Source organism: Budorcas taxicolor, chromosome X, assembly GCF_023091745.1.
Source record: "Budorcas taxicolor isolate Tak-1 chromosome X, Takin1.1, whole genome shotgun sequence".
NCBI lineage: Eukaryota > Metazoa > Chordata > Mammalia > Artiodactyla > Bovidae > Budorcas > Budorcas taxicolor.
The window spans coordinates 105,999,698-106,008,864 of record NC_068935.1 but is presented as its reverse complement, the minus strand read 5'-3'; positions in this window follow the sequence as shown (position 1 = coordinate 106,008,864).

The following is a 9,167-nucleotide window of genomic DNA, read 5'->3' as shown; positions in this document are numbered from 1 at the left end:
CTGTCCATGGGATTATCCAGGCAAGAATACTGGAGGGAGTAGCCAATCCCTTCTCCCAGGGATCAAACCTGTGTCTCCTGTATTGCAGGCAGATTCTTTACTGTCTGAGCCACCAGGGAAGCCCCAAAAAGATTTCTATGCCTCCCCACTGGGGAATCAAACTCTGGTCTCCTGCATGACAAATGTGGGTACTCACCACTATGGGGTAAACTACAGAGGCTTTGGGGGCATTTTTATGGTGTTTGGTTAAAAAGTAGATATTTTCTTTAAGTTATATAATTGTAAGGAAAAAATAAAATACAAAGGTTGTTAAACATTGAATTTGTAAAAACTTGCAAGTGAAATCATTCAAATGTTTTAATGAGACCCTCATTTTGCTTTCATGGATAATATTTTATATCTGGATTTATGCTTAAAATAGCTATATACAATTTCTGTTTGAGAGATTTTAATAATTATTTATCCTCCAAATCTAAATAGATTCTGTTGTTGAGAAGTGTTCTTCATAGAAGTGACTGATAAAACATTTAGACCCATTTTATAAACCATTCAATTTATATTTAAAAGCTTCTGCAATAGTAGTCTAAGTAATTAGGACTAACCCTTTCACTGACAATTAGGAAGGCTGTGCAAAAATATAATCATTTGCTCAAAGGAATTGGAGCTTCAACAACATGAAGAAGAATCATGGATCTAAGACCTGGAGAAGAATGAAACTTTGAAGCATGAGCAGGGCATTTGGGACAAAGTTTCCCCCTGAGGGGAGAGAAGATGCAAAGCTTTTTGCTCATAAGCCAGGAGATAAAATCAGATTTGTGCCCTGCCAAAGAGGAGATCTCTGATAACAATCATATTTTGGGTTGAGAATACAAGGATTACACCCTAGAAAAATAGTGTAAAACAATAAAACTTGATCTTGCAGGCATTGAAGCTCAGTTTTTGCCGGCACTGCCTCTTTTGTGACCCCAAGGACTGAAACCTGCCAGGCTCCTCTGTCTATGGGATTTCCCAGGCAAGAATGTTGGAGTGGATTGCCATTTCCTTCTCTAGGGGATCTGCCCGAGCCAGAGATTGAACCTGCTTCGCCTGCATTGGAAGGCAGATTCTTTACCAGTGAGCCACCAGGGAAGCCCAACGCTCAGTTTTAAATCACTCCAAGTCTTGAAATCAAATTAACATGACCTGGCATTGCTAATGCCTCTAGCCAACTTCTAGAAGCAAATGTAAATTCTTTCTGGAGGAAGAAAACATCATCCTAGATCTCAAGTTAGATCCTTAATTGTTCACATATATCATCGGATGCAGAATAAAATATAACTAGGCACAAGAACAGACAAAACATTATTATAAATCAACAGACAATGGGAACAACTCAACCAGGGATCTAGATGGTGGAATTATCAGAATACAGTAGATTTTAAAATAACTATTCTTCAGGACCTCCCTTGTGGTCCAGTGGTTAGGACTCTGCACTTCCAGTGTGGGGGGCCTGGGTTCAATCCTTGGTAGGGGAACTAGATACCACATCCTGCAACTAAGACCTGGTACAACAAATAAATAAAAATATATTTTTTAAAAAACTATGCTTAATGTATTTGAGATAATATTGAGAATTTTCTCAAAGAACTGGAAACTAGGAGTTTCCTGGTGATCTAGTGGTTAGGAATCTGCCTGCCAAAACGGGGAACATGGGTTTGATCCCTGGTCTGGGAAGATTTCACATGTCACAGGGCAACTATGCCCGCTTACTGAAACTACTGAAGCCTGCTCTCATAGAACCCATGCTCTGCATAGAACCCATGCTCCACAACAAGAGAAATCATTGCAATGAGAAGCCAAAACACCATAACTAGAAAGTATCCCTTGATGGCTGTAACTAGAGAAAGCCCTGGTACAACAACAAAGACCCAGCACAGCCATAAATAAATAATTTTTTTTAAAAAAACTAGAAACTATGAAGAATATCCAAATGGAATTTCCAGAAGTGGGAAACACAATAACCAAGACTAAAATTTTAAAGGAGTGGTTCTATAGTGGTTTAGACAAAGCTGAAGATTTAATTAGTGAAATTTAAAAAATAGGTTGTAAGAAAATATTCAGAATGGGAAATAAATGAATGTAAAATATGCAAGAAATCATAGAGGTAAAAGGAACAGGATGAGAATGTTCAACACACATAATTGTAGTTCCAAAAGGAGATGAGAGGGAATGGACAGAAGCAATATCTGATGAAATAATAGCTGACTATCTTCCAGAAATGATTGAAGGACCATATTAATCAGGTCTTCTACAGGAAGCAGATGAACACTCGAAGTATAATAATAAGGATTTATTTACAATGATGTGTGTTCCAGACGTAGGTATGGGCAATCCATAATGAATAGTTCAGGAACCTGATACAGTCTGCAACTTTTGCCCTCAACATTCAGCCTCTTGACCAGCTACAGAGGCAGAGACTTTCACTACTATTTCATGTTACTTGAGCCTCTCCCCTTTGTAACTCCACCATTTCATATAGGACACAAATTACAGCTAACTTTTTTTGGTTTCAGGTGGTTGCATGATCAACTTGTTTTCACATTAGAATGATACTGTAGTTGATGGGTCACCTCTGTGTATCAAGCAACATATCTTAAACTGCACATTTACTACATTTATATGGAGCTTGTGATTACCATTTTAAAGTCATCTATGTGATGGATCAATGTGATGTTGTACAATTATGGGAAATGACGGACTCCTTCAAACTTGCCCTGGAGGCCTTCTAATGTTTTAGTGCAGGTTTTAAATTTTGTGTTCATAACTATCAACTTTTCTCTGTGTTTTCCCAAGTTACAGTAAGATTTCAGGTGACTCTACAGTCTTTTTTAGTGCTCTTGTTACCATTGAGACTACCCTATAGCTCCTTGACCCCCCAGTACCTTGCCCTCCACGTGCATTTCACCCTCTGCTGATAATGTGAGTAATTATGATGTCACCTCATGCTACGAATTAATTACTCATGCTCATGATTCTCAGTAGGAAGATCATCCATGAGCTCCCTTAGAATATGAACACTTAAGGATTTATTGGAGAAGACTCTTGAGAGTCCCCTGGACTGCAAGGAGATCCAACCAGTCCATTCTGAAGGAGATCAACCCTGGGATTTCTTTGGAAGGAATGATGCTAAAGCTGAAACTCCAGTACTTTGGCCACCTCATGCGAAGAGTTGACTCATTGGAAAAGACTCTGATACTGGGAGGGATTGGGGGTAGGAGGAGAAGGGGATGACAGAGGATGAGATGGCTGGATGGCATCACTGACTCGATGGATGTGAATCTGAGTGAATTCCGGGAGATGGTGATGGACAGGGAGGCCTGGTGTGCTGTGATTCATGGGGTCGCAAAGAGTCGGACATGACTGAGTGACTGAAATGAACTGAACTGAAGGATTTATTTCATGAGGATCTAATTCCTAATACCTTGTGTTAGTCAGGGTTCTCCTGAGAAACAGAACCAACAGGATATATGTATATAGAGAAGGAATTTATCTTAAGGTATTGGCTTATACAACTAGGTAGGCTTGGTGAGCCCAGAATCTGATGGCGAAGCCACCCACATGAAGATTCAGGAAAGAAATTCATTTCAAGTTCAAAGGCAGCCTTCTGTAGAACCAGGAGAGCCTATGTTGCAGATGAAGTCAGAAGGCAGTCTGCTAGAGAATTCCGTTTTACTTAAGGGAGGTCAGCCTTTTGTTTTAGTCAGTCCTTCAGCTGATTAGATGAGACCCACCCACATTATAGATGGCAATCTGCTTTACTCAAAGTCCACTGACTTAAATGTATATCTCATTCAAAAATACCTCCACCGAAATATTCAAAATAATGTTTGACTAAATATCTGGAAACTGTGGCTCAGAAAATTTGATATATAAAATTAACCATCACAATAAGAATACAGTTAAAATAACCATCAGAGACTACTTCTCATACTAGTTACTGTATAGTCAGGTTACCAACATAAAGGTGGCACACTCAAATTAGCATAAATTGAGGGGGGCTTATTTACAAAGGGACTAACTACACGGGTGTGGGCAGGTGAATGACAAGTGAGATTGCAATAACCTGAGCTGAGAAACTGTGGAACTGTCAGTCTTTTCCCCATAAGTTTAAGGGGAAAGAGAAGCTTAAACAATTATGTAGAGAAAGCCACTTTGAGAGGAACAGTAGTACCCTTTTGTCAAAGGATACAGCAAACCCAGGATACCTCCGAAAAAGGGAGCCAGAGGAATCATTATCCTAATCTCTTCATCCTCCTTCTGACCTCCTACTAATGCTCCTCATTGGCTGCAATCAACTGGAAATCAGAAGGCATGGGAGCTATTGTATTAGTAAGCAATATATGTCCACTTCCCAAGGCAGAGGAGCGTGGAGAATGGATATAGAGAGGCAAACAGGATATGTAGCAGAGATTACAGGCCACAGATCCAAGAATCCCTAAGATTTCCCATGCAGAGTGAATAAAATAAAACTCGCGTTTTCGCACATTGCACTAAAATGATTGAAAACCAAAGGGAACTGAAAAACTACGAAGTAGCATCCCTTTCAAACACAGAAGACAAATTACCTACAAAAGTCAAACAAGAAGACTGACATCTAACTGCTCACAGAAACAATAGAAAACCAAAGACAGACAGTACATTTGCCTTCAATGACAATGTATTTTGACACCTTCAATGACAATGTATTTTGACACCTTCAGAATACTGAAGAAAAGTTCCATGAACTTAGAATGTGTCCCTAGAAAAATAACCTCCAAAAATAAAGATGAAGTAGTAAAAAATTTTAAGCAAATAACTGAGAAAATTAGTCAGCAGCAGAAGTCAAGGAATTCAAAATTCCACATCAAGGAATAAAAAAATCTATTATTTTGGCAAAAGTAAATAATCCTGGGAAGAAATTAGGGCAAATTAGGAAGAAATGAGTAAAGAAAGAGTAATTAAAGAAGTAAATTTTTTGATAATTTAATGACTATCAACTCTATAAAACAATAATGATAATGTCTCATGGAGTTGAACTGTTGCCTTTCGGTTGCTCAGTCGTGTCTGACTCTTTGCAACCCCATGGACTACAGCACGCCAAGCTTCCCTGTCCTTCACCAATTCCCAGAACATGCTCAAACTCATGTCCGTAGAGTCAGTGATGCCATCAAACCATCTCATCCTCTGTCGTCCCCTTATCCTCCCGCCTTCCTTCAGTCTTTCCCAGCATCAGGGTCTTTTCTAATGAGTCGGCTCTTCGCATTAGGTGGCCAGATTATTGGAATTTCAGCTTCAGCATCAGTCCTTCAATGGATATTCAGGACTGATTTCCTTTAGAATTGACTGATTCGATCTCCTTACAGTCCAAGGGACTCTCAAGAATCTTCGCCCCCACCACAGTTCAAAAGCATCAATTCTTTGGCATTCAGTCTTCTTTATGGTCCATCTTTCACATCTTTACATGACTACTGGAAAAACCATAGCTTTGACTAGACGGACCTCTGCTGGCAAAGTCATGTCTCTGCTTTTTAATACGTTGTCTAGGTTTGCCATAGCTTTTCTTCCAAGGAGCAAGTGTCTTTTAATTTCATGGCTTCAGTCACCATCTGCAGTGATTTTGGAACCCAAGAAAATTAAGTCTGTCATTGATTCCATTGTTTCCCCATCTAGTCGCCATGAAGTGATGGGACTGGGTGTCATGATTTTAGTTTTATGAATGTTGAGTTTTAAGCCAGCTTTTTCAGTCTCTTTCATCTTCATCAAGAGCCTCTTTAGTTCCTTTTCATTTTCTGTCATTAGGGTGATGGCATCTGCATATCTGAGGTTATAGAGTTGAATAGATAACGTCAAATTAAAATACAGGATAAAAATATAAATTGAGAGGAAAATAGAATTAAAGTGTTCAAAGGCCCTTAAATTGTCAATGACATGGGTGAAAATATCAAGTTGTATTTCGACAAGTCAAAGATACATTTTATATATGGTAGGCAATAGAGGAAAAGTTTAAAAAAAGTATAACTACCAAGCCAATAGAATGAAGAAATGGAATAATAAAAATACTCAAAAGAAGGCATAAAGGGAGAGGAAAAAAATAGCATAATGCAGGTGGGGCAAATATGTATCAAAGAATAAGATAATACAGGTGTCCCCAACCTCTGAGATCTAATGCCTGATGATCTGAGGTGGAGCTGATGTAATAATGATAGAAATAAAATGCACAGTAAACATAGTGTGTTTGAATCATCCCAAAACCATGCCCTACCCCCAGATCCATGGAAAAATTGTCTTCCATGAAACTGATCCCTGGTGCCAAAAAGGTTGGGGACCACTAAGATAATATATTTAAACCTCAATGTATCATAATTATGATAAATATAACTAGATCATATGTTTCACTTAAAAGACCAAAGGCAAAACAAAACTTAACCCACCTATATGCTGTTTACAACAGACACATAAAAAGTATTAGGGAAGCGTAAAAAGTTGAAAGCAAAATGATAGGAAGGAAATGCCATGCAACATGATCATATATATATTACTTATTAAAAATACATATATATGCACATATACATATATGTTAATATCAGATATATAGCATACATACATTAACATCAGATAAAGTAGGCTCTCAGGCACAAAACATTACTTGAGGAGAAGACAGACATTTCACAATGATAAAGGAGTCAATTCACTAGGTAGACATAACTGTCCTACATTTGTATGCACTTAATAGCCTCCAAACATAAGAAATAAAAATTAATAGAATAAAAAGATGAAATAGATAAATTCATAATCATATGGGAGATATTAATACCACTCCCTCAATAGGTAACACAACAAGTTGGCAAAAACATACGTCAGAAAGAATATGGGAGACTTAAACAAGATGAACACTTTTTTTTCCAATTGACCATGTGTAGAAAACAATGCAGCAACCACAAAATACTTATTCTTTTGAAATACAAATAGAACTTTATATGAACTAGATTATATTGCATGGGGAATTTAATCAGCATCATTTTTATGAACAATGATTGCAATATGATGATAGATATTACGCCTATTAGTTTTGTAGCTGACAGTCCTTCAGTTTCAAAAACACATACTCCCTTAAGAAATCTTTTTTAGAATTAGAAAATAATAATTTTACTTCAGAATTATTCATCTTTGACACCAGAGTTCATTTTTCAAGCTACACGTTACCACTCTGGGAATGAAAAACTCTGTCTACTTAATAAGACACAAAGTCATAGTTATCAACGTTCTCACTAGCAGGGCATCGTATGTAACTTAACTCTGCAATTTGTAATACTAACTCTGCTTCCCTATAGGTTCTGTTTTAGGTATCTGCTTCTACAATGCTTTTGTTTCCAGCAGGTAAGCCACTATAAAACTTTCACATCATACTATTTTAAAGCTTTTGTGACATCTGGTCCCAATATGACAGGATACATTTTCTTCCATAGCATAAGTCATTATCAAAAAAGAAAATTACAAGGTAATATATTTTTTCTCATTACTAGTGTGTATTGTGTGTTAGTCGGTCAGTTGTGTTTGACTCTTTGTGACCCCACGGGCTGTAGCCCACCAGGCTCCTCTGTCCATGGGATTCTCCAGGCAAGAATACTGGAGTGGGTTGCCATTTCCTCCTCCAGGGGATCTTCCTAACCCAGGGATTGAACCTAGGTCTCATGCATTGCAAGCAGATTCCTTACCATCTGAGCCACCAAATAGAACACTAATTTTACATTGCCTCACTTAGGATGAACATGGATCAACAATGGGGCAGGGGCCGGACTTCCTGGTGGTTAAGGCTCTGCACTTCCAAGGCAGGGGGCCCAGGTTTGTTCCCGGTCAGAGACCTAAGATCCCACATGGGGTGTGGCCAAAAAAAAATGAGAGAGAGAATAGAAGCTACAAATGCAGTTACTATGCTGACATACACTTTCTCCCCTTCCAAAAACACTGATCAGTAATGCAGATGTGTGAGGAAAAACGTCCTATTTATGAGGATTGCAATGCTGTGAAATTAGTCTTTGGAGGACTGAAAAGAACAGGATTTGAATCCAGGCTACAAATCAGAATCATGGGAGGAGCTTTGTAAAACTCTCTATCCTAGACCCCCGGGCTTTCCTAGTGGCTCAGTGGTAAAGAATCAGCCTGTTAATGCAGGAGAAGCAGGTTCCATCTCTGGGTCAGGAAGATCCACTGGAGAAGGAAATGGCAACCCACTCCAGTATTCTTACCTGGGAAATCCCCTGGACAGAGGAGCCTGGTGGGCTACAGTCCATGGGGTCGCAAAAAGTTGGATACAACTGAGGGACTAAACAACAACAACATCCTAGACTGCCCCCCACCCCGCCCTGCCCAACCGCAACCCGAGATTATTTAACTGTTCTGTCATCAGTAGTTTTTCCAAAGTTTTACCTAGGTGATTATAACACGACGTCCCAGATGAGAACCCTTGGTACAAAATCCGTTTTACCTGTCTCTGAATGTCAGTAAAACAAGGTCAATTCACTTTTGCTGATAAGGCTTAAATAGAGTTCTGCTGGAAGTTAAGACAATAAATTATATTCTTGGGTTTTTTTGGTGATCCATGGTGTGGTGATTCATTCATTCATAAAATGCTTGCTTAGCACCCGCTATGTGCAGGCATCATGTTAAAGCAGTAGTTCTCAGTCAGGGGTGATTTTTGCCCCCTTTTGGACCTGAGGGATACTTGAAAACATCTGAAGACATTTTTGATTGTTATGACGAGGTTGGATGGTACTGCACGTAATTAGTAGTGGTCACGGATGCTGCTAAACATTCCACAATGCACAGAACAGTTCCCCACCAAAAAAAAATTATTTTGCACAAAATACCAATAGTGCTCAAGTTGAGAAATCCTGTATTGGATGTGGGAAAACGGCAGGAAGTCCCTGTCTCTCTGGAGCTTATGATCTAGTGGAAGAAGCCAGCCAATAAGCAAATACTATATATATTTGTGTATTTATGTGTATGATGTCAGGTAGTTTGTTTTAACTATTACAGAGATGAATTAAGCAAAGTAAGGGACTAAAGTGTGATTGGAGAGAGGCTCTTTTACATGAGGTGATGAAGGAAGTTTCCTCTGAGAAAAAGAAGTTTAAGCAATCACTGGAATA